This window comes from Haemaphysalis longicornis, unplaced genomic scaffold (genome assembly GCF_048455015.1).
Source record: "Haemaphysalis longicornis isolate Haplotype H1 unplaced genomic scaffold, Haemaphysalis longicornis Haplotype H1 scaffold_12, whole genome shotgun sequence".
Lineage (NCBI taxonomy): Eukaryota > Metazoa > Arthropoda > Arachnida > Ixodida > Ixodidae > Haemaphysalis > Haemaphysalis longicornis.
In genome coordinates, this window is record NW_027526225.1 from 12,055,449 (window position 1) to 12,067,729 (window position 12,281).

The following is a 12,281-nucleotide window of genomic DNA, read 5'->3' on the forward strand; positions in this document are numbered from 1 at the left end:
GTGGCCTCACGGACGTAAACAGGGTCGCACGGCGTCACGCACCCGAACAGAGGCTTCGCAAAAAATATCCGCTAAAGCACTATTCTACAAATTCGGCCTTCCAGTCAAGAGTAGATGATACTTGATCAAGTGGTTCGTATAAGCAGAACCGTTCAAAACCCCTGGAATCACTGGTACCGTGTTCCCATTAATTAGCGCATTGTAAACCACAGGTGCTCATAGATGCAAAATATGTTATTGACCGAGAGTCAACCGGGTTCTTTTGTTTTGAATGCTCATTGCGTCGGTTTTAACGATAATAAGAGAAAGAAGTGACAGCCGAAGGAAACCAAATGCCTGTGTGTATGCTCCTTTCGCTACGAATGTCCACAAAAGACGATAGTCGTCTGGCACCCCTGCCAAGTAAGTAAGACAAGATGAAACCTTTATTTAAGAAAAGCGGGAAGGGGGGGGGTCGGAGAAAAGTAAAATTATTTCATATGACGAAGTCCGAGCCCTGGTTAGAGAATGCCCAGGGAATCACAGAATACACCTTTTCAGAGAAAATTGTTTTTGTTGCATCATTATACACAGCTTCCCAGAAATCATTCTGCTGTAACGAAGAAATATTTTAATACAACAGTGGCAATTTTATTGGCGACAAGGTGGTTTAACAAGGAAGGCAAAGTGTGGTCTAATCATTTGGTTTCCAAAGGTAGTACGCGAAAATAGTACAGGCGATATCTCTCGTCAACGTGTTGGTTATTTGTATGCTTTTGCGATTAGCTTCGCAATTGATGTTATGAAAGTGTCATGATGATGCGAGTGAGATTTATGTGTTTTTGCGAGGTTGAAGTTATAAAGGTTGTAAGCCTTAGTCCAATTGTTTGTTTATAGGCCTTTTGTATGTGCAATATGCTCTACGTCAGCTATGTGTCGTATTTCTTTTCTGTAGCACGTGCATTCGGTTAAGGTTGTTTTGGTTGTGTTTCCCCTCACAAGGGAGTACTAATGTAGTTGAGACATAAATAATGAGTTTTAGATATGGAGTTCAACAGCAGGTGGTAAAAATAGTTCAACTCATTTAGTGTTCCAACAATTTTCGATATGCGGGTAATTACATTTGTAGTGGGGTTTATTCAGAGAGCCAAGAAACCGAGAGGATCAAGCACGGATGCCGAAGAAGCTCGAGTAGCCGAAGAAGTGGGCGAAGCCAGAACTGAACTTGATCGCGCTGGACATATTGCGCGCATGATGAGTGGCGATTGTTCGTGGTGATTGTCCTGGTTCAGCTTGGATTCCGCTTGAGCTTCAATCCCGTTACCTCGACCTCTCTTCTTTGTTACAATCAGTCCCCAGGGCGAGACGATGGGCTCATGGTAGGGCTTCAAACGGTTGGCATGGACAGTCTCGCGGCCACGGCGACGAAGATAGTGAGACAGTGTGAGCGGCTCGACGACGTATTTCACAGGTGATGCGCGCTCTATGATGCGATACGGGCCACGATATTTGGCGAGGAACTTACAAGACAGGCTGGGCGTTGTAAGCGCTATCCATAATTGATCGATTGATTGTAGGGTCTAACGCGCCGACGAAACGCAGGCGATGAGGCGCGCCGTACTGGAGGGCTCCGGATTAATTTTGAGCACCTGGGGATCTTTAACGTGCGCCTAAATCTCGTACGCACGAGCGTTTTTGCTTTTCGACTCCATCAGAAAAGCGGCCGCCGTGGCCGGGAATCGAACCCGCGACCTCGTTCTCAGCAGCGCAACGCCTTACCCACTCAGCCACCGCGGGGGTAAGCGGTATCCATAACGAAACAAGAGAGCCAGGGGGGAAAGAGGGCGGAGATGACCTACCTAGGTCGTGTTGGTGCTTTTGGCGACTTTGTTCACTGGACGTGAAGGAACGAGCTAACTGGCAACATTCTTCACCGTTTCGCGCCATCTCGGACACGGGCTTGCTATCCGAGGCATCGGAGCTGTAGGGGAGGAAGGAGTCCATGGTGCATGAGGGAAAGAGGAAAGGTCGGTGGTTGTTTGCGTTGCAGTATTATATGAGAAAGTAACGAACGGAAGCACCACGCCCCAGTTAGAGTGGTCGGACGCTATGTAGGTACATGGCAAGCATGTCACTAAGCGTGCGATTGAATCGTTCCGTCAAACCATTGGCGTGCTGGTGGTAGGCCGTACACGTCCGGAGCACAATCTTGCATTCATTGAGAAGAGCTTTCAGAACTTCGGACACAAAGACTCGTCCTCTGTCGCTGAGAAGCTCCGTAGGGGAACAATGACGTAGGATGATGTCATGAAGAAGGAACAGGGCGACGTCACGTGCCGTAGGGCTGGGAAGCGCGAACGTTTCCGCGTAGCGCGTAAGATGGTATACAGCGACGATATTCCACCTGTTCCCAGAAGGCGTGAATGTTAAGAGTCCCAAAAGGTATATTCCAACTCGATCAAATGGGCGCAAAGAGCTCGGTAAAGGTTACAAATCTGCTTCAAGCTTTGGATGAGGTAGCTTGCGTCGTTGGCACGCCTCACAACCACGGACGTACTGGCGCACAAAACTGTACATTCCACTGCAGTAATAGCGCTGACGAAGCCTTGTGTAGGTTTCCAAGACGCCAGCATGGGCGGATTGGGGGTCAGCGTGGAAAGCTGCACATATTTTAGCTCGGAGGTTGCGTGGTATCACGAGCAGCCATGTCCTTCAGTCGGTCATATAGTTGCGACGGTATAGAACACCCTGCCTCACAGCGAAATGAGCTAGTTGCCGTCGTGGCGCTCGAATTTGGGAGGTGGCCGTCGGGGTGGTAAGGTGTGTTATAATTGAAGAGACCCAGGGGTCTTTTTGCTGGGGAAGGGTCAGGTCAGTAAGCGTGAGTGTAGAGACGGTGGACTCCGGTGAATCGGGGCGCGCCGTGGCCCGGTTCCCCAGATTCGAGCGAGAAAGGGCATCGGCGTCAGAGTGTTTGCGCCCATATCTCCAAACGACGCGAATGTCGTATTCTTAAATACAGAGGGCCCAAAGTGCAAACCGTCCCGCGGGGTCTTTGACGGACGGCAACCGAAATAGGGCGTAGTGGTCGGTGACAACATCGAATGTGTGGCCGTACGTCGGAATTTCATCATCATCATCATCATCATCATCATCATCATCATCACCAGCCTATATACGCCCACTGCAAGGCAAAGGCCTCTCCCATTATTCTCCAATTACCTCGGTCCTGTGCCAACTGTGACCAATTTATCCCGCAAACTTCTTGATCTCATCTGCCCATCTAACTTTCTGCCGCACCCTGCAACGCTTGCCTTCTCTAGGGATCCACTCTGTTACCCTTAATGACCAGCGGTTATCTTGCCTTCGCATTACATGCCCTGCCCACGTCCATTTCATCTCCTTAATTTCTCCTAATATGTCTTTAACACCAGTTTGCTCCCTGACCCACTCCGCTCTCTTCTTGTCCCTTAATGTTACACCTATCATTTTCAGCTCCATTGCCCGCTGAGTCGTTCTCAATTTAAGTTAAACCCTCTTAGTGAGCCTCCAAGTTTCTGCCCCGTAGGTGAGTACCGGTGAGATGCAGCTGTCATACACTTTCTTCTTCAGCGACAATGGTAGTCTGCTATTCATTATCTGAGGATGTCTGCCATATGCGCCCCACCCAATTCTGATCCTTCTAATTATCCCTGCCTCATGGTTGGGATCTGGGGCAACAACTTGGCCTAAGTAGATATATTCGCTTACCACTTCCACTGCTTCGTACCTACCTCAAACCGCTGTGCTGTCCCTAGGTTGTTCATCATTACTTTAGTTTTCTGCATATTAATTCTCAGGCCCACGGTTCTACTCTATTCGCCCAGTGCGGAAAGCATGCTTTGCAATTCGTCCCCCGAGTTACTTAGCCAGGCAACGTCATCAGGAAATCTGAGGTTACTGAGGTATTCTCCATTAACCCTTACTCCCACCTGTTCCCAATCCAATGTTCTGAATACTTCTTGTAAACATGCTGTGAATAACATTGGAGAGATTGTGTCTTCTTGTCTGACACCCTTCCTTATAGGTATTTTACTGCTTTCCCTATGGAGGATGATGGTAGCTGTAGACCCATTGTAGATACTTTTACTATTCTGACATAATGCTCATATACCCCCTGGTTCTGTAATACCTGAATGACTGCTAGGGTATCGACCGAGTCAAATGCTTTCTCATAATCTATGAAGGCTATATATAGGGGTTCAGTATACTCAGCGCACTTCTCTATCACCTGATTGATCGTGTGAATATGGTCCATTGTTGAATAACCTTTACGGAACCCTGCTTCTTCTTTAGGTTGACTGAAATCTAAGGTTGCAGAAATTCGGTTAGCGATTACCTTGGTAAATACCTTGTAGACGACTGACAGTAAGCTGATCGGCCTGCAATTTTTCAAGTCCTTCATGTCGCCTTTCTTATGGATTAGGATAATGTTCGCGTTCTTCCAAGATTCCGGTACCATTGCGGTCATTAGGCATTGCGTATACAGGTTTGCCAGTTTTCCAAGTACAATTTCTCCGCCATCCTTCAAGAGGTCAGCTGTTATCTGATCCTCACCAGGTGCTTTGCCCCCTTTCATTTCTTTCAAAGCCCTCCTTACTTCTTCGGTCGTTACTGGTGGGATGTCTATCTCCTCTGAACTACTGTCTCCTTCGGCATTATCGTGGATGTCCCGGCTACAGTACATATCCCTATAGAACTCCTCGGCCACTGTGACTATTTTATCCGTATTTGTGATGACATTGCCTTGCTTATCCTTAAGTGCATACATCTGATTTTTCCCCACGCCAAGACGTCTCTTCACTGCTTTGAGGCTACCTCCGTTCGTTACAGCGTATTCGCTCCTCTCCATATTATACTTCTGTATGTCAGCTGTCTTACGCTTATTGATTAACTTCGAGAGCTCCGCTACTTCTATTCTGTCAGCTGCGGTAGAGATTGTCATGGTTTGCCGTTTCCTGATTAGATCGTTCGTCTCCTGTGAACGTTTACCAGTATCCTGTCTAGCCATAGTGCCCCCGACTTCTACTGCACACTCTGTGATAATGCGTGTAAGGTTGTCGCTGGCTTCCTGTGTCGTAAGCTCGGCTTCCTCGTTAAGGGCGGAATATCGTTTCAGCAGCGCGATCCTGAATTCTTCTACTTTACGTGTTACTGTTAGCTCATTTATCGGCTTCTTTCGTACTAGCTTGTTGCGGTCCCTCCTCAAATCTAGCCTAATTCGAGATCTTACCATACGGTGGTCACTACACCTTACTCTTCAGAGCACTTACTTCCACATCCTGCATGACGCCAGGGTTATCGCATATTTTTAAGTCTATTTCATTTTTATTCTCCCCATTCGGGCTCCTCCAGGTCCACTTCCGACTCTCCCATTTACAGAAGAAGGTCTTCAGTATGCGTAGGTTATTCCGTTCTGCAAACTCACCGAGTAGGTCCCCCCTGCCCAGACCATATTTCCCAACTGCCTTGTATCCAGCCTGATTCTTGCTACTTAAGCATTCAAGTCCCCCATAACTACGCTATACTGTGTCTTTACTTTAGCCATTGCCGATTCCACACCTTCATAGAAGCGTTCCACTACTTGGTCGTCGTGGCTGGATGTGGGCGCGTAGCCCTGCACCCCCTTGAGCTTGTACCTCTTATTGAGCCTAATTACAAGACCTGCTGCCCTTTCGTTAATGCTATAGTATTCGTCTATGTTGCCAGCTATGCTTTTATTGACTAGAAATCCCACTCCCAGTTCTCTTCTGTCCTCTAGACCACGGTAACATAGGAAGTGTCCATTTTTCAGCACCGTAAAGGCTTCGCCTGCCCTTTGCTTGCTCAAGGCCAAGGCCAAATTGCCCAATTTGCCCAAGGCCAAATTTCGGAATTTGCCTAACACCCAAACAATGGCCAAGCACTCTTTCTCCGTTACGGAATAAGTGGACTCGGCTTTCGTGAGGGTCCGGCTGGTATACGCAACGACGTATACGCTACGACGTAGCACCGAGGGCACCACCACTGGCGTCCGTGTGCACTCCGCTAGGAGCGCTGGGGTCGCAGTGGCACAAGATAGGTGCGGATGTCAACAAGCGCCGTAAAGTAGAAAAATCCTCGTCACAATCCGGGGACCACGAAGATGTCCCATTGTCGCTGCCCAGTAGTGTTGTTAGGAGCGCTATAATGGAAGCGAAATTTCGGGAAAACCGGCAGAAATCTGATCAGAGGCCAATGAAGTTGCGGAGGGCTTTGAGTGACGTCGGCTTGGGAAACTCCGCGACTGCCTGCAGCTTGTTCGGGTGAGGTAGAACGCCCTCTTTGGACACCACATAACCTAAGATGGTCTATTTGCGGGCCCCGAAGCCACACTTTTTCAAATTTAGCTGTAGTCAGCGGCCATGAGGCAGGTGAGAATTTATTTTACCCGGATAAGGTGCGCCTCAAGTTGTGGAGCAAACATGACAACATCGTCTAAATATCAGAGACACGTGTTACACTTCAGACTTCGCAAGATATTATCCATCATCTGTTAAAATGTCACGGCCGAGTCGGAAAAGCGAAACGGCATTACAATAAACTCATATAAGCCATCGGGAGTAACAAAGGCTGTTTTCGGTATGTCAAATTTGGCCATCGACACCTGCCAATAGCCGGATCGCACATTCTTCGTTACACATTGTTTATATTGGTCATTCCAAGACATATTAGGGTTGAATAGTACATCAAGTCTTTTTACGGCATCTACAACTTCTAAAGTTTCATTTCCAAGAGTAATATTTGCATTTAGGAATGCCTTTGACTGCCTAGGGGAAAAGAGATATTTGATATTTTCGGTGTTAATGTCCAAGGAATTCTCCACGCCCCAACCATGCAACTCTAACAGTGTTTTTTTTTCTTCTCAGATTCAAAATTTTCGCAATCAGAGCTGGAAGATAAAAGTTTTAGGCGCCTCGAACACCACCCGCCGACATAGCCGATTGTCGGCGGGTGGTGTTCGAGGCGCCTAAAACAACTCTATACTTACGTAAGTTGTCAACGAATATTTTCGCTTGTGTCTAGTTTATGCTGCATTTTTGAAACTCTGGCTGTCCTAACGCTTGTTTCTCACGCACCGGTCTTGCAGACCAGGCCGCATTGCTAGCGCTGGAAACGATTGAGCCAAAGCTCCATTATTTGACTTGATTCTGCCTTCGGCTGCCGAAAGGAGCGGATGCAGGATGGTTGGCTCCGTGCGAGCTGTGTTAGCGGCCGACGCTGGCCGTGGTGAACCGTATTCTTCGTTGCCAAAGGATTACCGTGTTGTACTGCCCCCCCTGCCCACCGGAGAAGCGATGAATCGCGTGGTCGTTCTGCATTGCGACGTCGGCGGTCGACCGTATAGAATTGACGACTTCAGAGAACCGTTGAGAGACGCCGATGTTATAAAGGAGGTTGGTGGCATAGGAGCGTTCCAGATGTCTCACGTATGGCTCGTTAATTTTCGGACGCACGACGCGAAGAAAAAACTGCTGGAACGCGGGCCGCTCAAAGTGAAAGGATGCCCCTGCCTCGTCGTTGACCCAGTAAGGCACGAACTCCGGGTGAAGCTGCATTGGGTCGCCTTCAACGTGACCAACGAGACCATACGCAAGGTATTCTCCGAGTACGGCGACGTGAAGGAGGTGACGAGTGATAAGTGGCGTGTCGAGGACTTTGAGAACTCCGAGTCGACAACACGGATTGTGTGCCTCGTTTTGCACGAAGGTGTCACTACAGACCCGTTGCCTCATCAGCTGCGGTTGGGCCCCGGCACTGTGCTCGTCGCGGTGCCTGGACGAGCCCCAATGTGCCTCAGGTGTCAGAGGGCTGGTCATATTCGCCGAGAATGCCGGGTCCCCAGGTGCTCTGAATGTCACGCCTTCGGGCACGAGCAGGCAGACTGCACCCGCTCGTACGCCCGGGCTGTGGGTCGAGGTTTGGAGTGAGACAATAGTGACCTCGTTATGGACGAAGAAGAAGCCGAAGGTGCAGCGGCGCCCGCAACGCCTGAACCCCCGAACGCTAACCTCGAGAAGGCAACGGGCAAGGCCACTTCCGGAAAGGAACCGAGCAAGACAGTGACGACGCAGGGAAGCATCGGACCAGCAGCCGACTCTTCTCTGGAGGCGGACGCCGGCGATTCAGAAGGAGACAGCCTTGAGAAGGCAACGGACAAGGCCACAACGGAAATGGACGCGAGCAAGACAGTGAAGACGCAGGGGAACATCGGGCCAGCAGCTGACTCTTCTCGGGAGGCGGACGCCGCCGCTCAAGAAGGGGACAGCGTTGAAACTACCGGAGCTGAGAGCGCAATAATGGACTTCGAGGTGCAGCCAAACAAGCGCCGTCATGAAGATGGCCCAGAGGCTGGGGAGGAACCCAACCAGCGAAAGCCAGAGGCGCCGTGGCAGGCCGCACGGGGAAAAAAGAATCATCGAGCAGCAGCCAAGCCAAGAGGGTTGTCACCTGGAAAAGGCGGCACTAAGATTATGTGAACACGTGTAGGCCAACGCACATCATACGGCGTGAGATTAAGGTAAGCGCCATGCGCTCGGTCTGGTTCCCCTAAATGTTGTCCTTACATAAGCCATTTCGATTAGCTACCCTCAATGTACGAGGACTCTCAGCTAAGAGGAGACAAAATCACCTGTACCGCATTGTAACGGAGAAAGATCTTGACGTCATCGCCATTCAGGAAACGAAAGTCGAAAGTGGGGACCAGACCGACGTTATGGTGCGGCCTTTTACAACGCGCTACTATGTATGTGTTAGCCACGCTGTTGGACTGTCGGCAGGCTGTGTTCTTCTGATACGCAAGTCGTTAGAGGTGGTGATTGAAAACGTAACAGCATGCCAAAATGGGCGCTTTGTATTTTGTGATTTCTCATTATCATCAGAAAAGTGGCGAGTGATTTGTGTATATGCACCAACTAGAGCGCAAGAAAGGCGCGATTTTTTTGAAGAAATAGGAAAATACTGCAGCAGCGAACGATATACAGTGTTACTGGGTGACTTTAATTGTGTTTGCTCGGAATGGGACAAAACCAGCAATACGCCTTATCGTAATGTAAGCACTGTATTATTATGCGAAATTGTGAATGATTTCGGTCTGGAAGACGTGGGAGATTGTTTTGGCAGCGGAATAGATGTCCAGTTTACACATTTTCAAGGGGCTAGCCATGCCCGCTTGGATAGGGCATACATTTCAGCCGAATTGCTGCCTTCGTGTTGTGAATATAGCGTATCCCCTGTTTCGTTCTCCGACCACTGCTTAGTTTGCTTTTGCCTTGGTAGTAAAAAGGAAAACACCAAGAAATTTACATGGGATTTATGGAAATTAAATGACAAACTCTTAGAAGATGATATTTTTATGGAACGAGTAAGAAACTCTTTGTAAAAAATAGAAAAGTGCAGCAGTCGAAAATACGGCGTTCAATGGGAACACTTCAAACAAGAAATAAAAATGGGAGCAATCGAAAGGGCAAGCGCCATTAAAAAGGAAGAAACAAAAGCAAGAAAGCCTGTTACGCGCTATGTTGCAGACGATGGTTGCTGAAGAAAGGCGAGCACCGGGGACGTTTAAAGAAGAGATACGGGCCACAAAAGCTAAACTTGAGCAGATAGATGCGGGGCGGTATCACGCAGCGCTTGTCAGAGCGAGAGCGGAAAAATTTATAGCGGGCGAAATGCCCACCAAGAGAGCGCTGGGGACGGAAAAAAGATACGCTCGCCGTAACGAAATAACGGAGATTGAATATAATGGCACAATTAGCAGTGAAGAAGTAGATATTGAACGTGCTTTTTTGAACACTATAGGACCTTGTTTTCTCGAAGCCCTATTCAACTGGCAACGTTTGAAAGTGAATTTGTGTCACTCCTGTCAAAAATTGACGATGAAGCAAAGTCATTTATGGAATCCCCTATCACCGTCGAAGAGGTTAAGGAAGCTATTGACAACTTAAACCTGGGAAAGTCACCAGGCCCAGATGGCCTGAGTGCTGCTTTTTATAAGGGCTTTAAACATAACATATCCCCTGTGTTAACTGCTGTGTTTGAAGAAGCGTATATGTTAGAAACGCTTCCACCATCGTTTTCGGCTTCCCACACGATCTTAATTCCCAAAACAGAGGATATGGTCAAACTCCGCCAAGTCACATCGTACCGGCCCATAAGCTTAACAAACGTTGATTATAAAATACTAATGAAAATATTGGCTAGAAGGTTGCAGACCGTAATTAGCATCTTAGTGGGGCCGCATCAAACATGTGGTATTGAAGGCAGGTCAATTTTTACGAATATACACAAGGCACGGAGTGTGCTTGAGATTTGCGACGTGACGCATACAGGCGTCGCAATGCTACAGGTAGACCTAGAAAAGGCGTTTGATCGTATGCCCCACGATGGACTTATGGCGGTTTTGGAACATAGTAACATCGGATCAGTTATTCTAGAGGGTGTGCGCATGGCTTATAACAACTGTACAACTAGACGTATCGTTAACAAAGCGGTTGGAAGGCGTATAGAAGTGCAGAGGTCCGTGAGGCAGGGGTGTGCTCTTTCCCCCCTCCTCTTTTGCATATATATTGAATCATTATGTTTAAGCATAATAAAAAACGACACTGTCAAGGGATTTCAACTTCATGCAGCTGAAATTAAAGTTTTAGCATACGCGGAAGATATCGCTGTATTTTGCGTAGATCAACAAAGCATTGCTAGGGTCATTAATACAGTTAAATGGTTTTGTTATGTTAGGGGATGTGCTGTAAACTGGGACAAGTGCCTGGGCATCTGGCACGGAGAGTGGAGTTCAACGCCGGTGGTATTTCAAAATGTAAAGTGGGTGACGACACCGGTGAAGTACCTTGGTGTTCCCCTAGAGTATTATTCTGACAGTGACCCTTACTGGAGGAGACAAGCCATAGAGCTGAAGGAAAAGGCAGAGAAGTGGAAGGGCACGAATTTATCCATTTTCGCTTGCACAACGATTTGCTACCTTTTTATGGCGAGCAAACTTTGGTATGTGTTACAGGTACTCCACTGTTCAAGGGCAAACGTCCAAAAGTTACATCGTGTTTTCGCAGTTTTTGTTTGGGGATCAACCTGGGAGAGGACGAGTCGTACAAATCTCTTTCGACGTGTACGGGAAGGGGGGTTAGGTTTAACGCATCTCTTTTTACGTCAGTTGGCAAACCGCTTTCTGTTTTGGAGGGATGTAAAGGATCCCTTTTTGCGCACCGTTTGCCAAGTGAGATTAGGTAGGGTTTTGCCTGAGTTGTCCGTTACGGCATTGTGTATGCCAGGTGGTATCCGTGGCTATCTAAAAGAAGTTGTGAACTCGTTACGTTTTCTATGCGCACGGTTTTCGTTACAGTATTTGAGCGCAGTGACCAGAAAGAGACTGTATAACGATCTCTGCGACACTGTTTTTCCCGTTCCTATGTACAGAATTGCTCACTCGGCTGGCACGGGTCGAGATGTGTTAAAACGGGTTAAAAGAATGCCAGTTGCACCGGGATGTAAAACATTTTTCTTTCAACTACACACCGGGACACTCCTTGTGAAAACATGGATGCAAGAAAAAGGCCTTTTTATGCCGTGGGGTGAACAGTGTTGGTTATGCAAAAAACCGGAAACCATTGAACATGTTTTCATCGACTGTTGGGACGGGGTCTTCTTCTGGGATGTGCTGCAACGTACGCTGAAAAAAGATCTGCCAATCGATGCCCATGGTATTCGGTATTTGTCCGTTGAACCTCATGATGATGGCGTCCCTCTAGATCTAGTAATGTTACTAGGTCTGCAGAGTATATTGCCGCGAACCATACATTGGGTTTGTTTATTTGTGTTTTGCTTTTACCGCCCGGCTGTGCCGGTCTGTGTTATCTCTGCGCCAAGGAAAGCGCGTGTTCAATTCTTTCTTTCTGTGCCGCATGTGTTATCTGTTGTGATAGGGAGAGCATTCCGATCTAACGTGAACAGCCCAGAATAATCTTTTTGGGTCTACTATGTTCTCGATGCGAATCGACGTTTCGAGAACCACGCGCGCCAAAAGATAAAAAGCCTGCAGTGCGGACGCCGGGGCATTCGATTCTGCGACGCTCGCTGACGCAAGTCACTTTGTTGACCGCTGCTTCGCCGCCTCTGTATTCTTTTAAGTTGTTAGGGGAGCACAAGTTCGCTCCAATAAACTCGTTTCTCCTGCAAGACAACTGCGTCGTCCTTGGCTTCGTGACATCTGGTGGAGGTGCTGGGTACGCACC

General features: G+C 48.1%; 1 pseudogene; it reads left to right on the plus strand.

Moving 5' to 3' along the window:
• Positions 1-7,220: 7,220 nt before the first annotated feature.
• Positions 7,221-8,516, plus strand: LOC144162241 (uncharacterized; annotated as a pseudogene).
• The last annotated feature ends 3,765 nt before the right edge of the window (positions 8,517-12,281 follow it).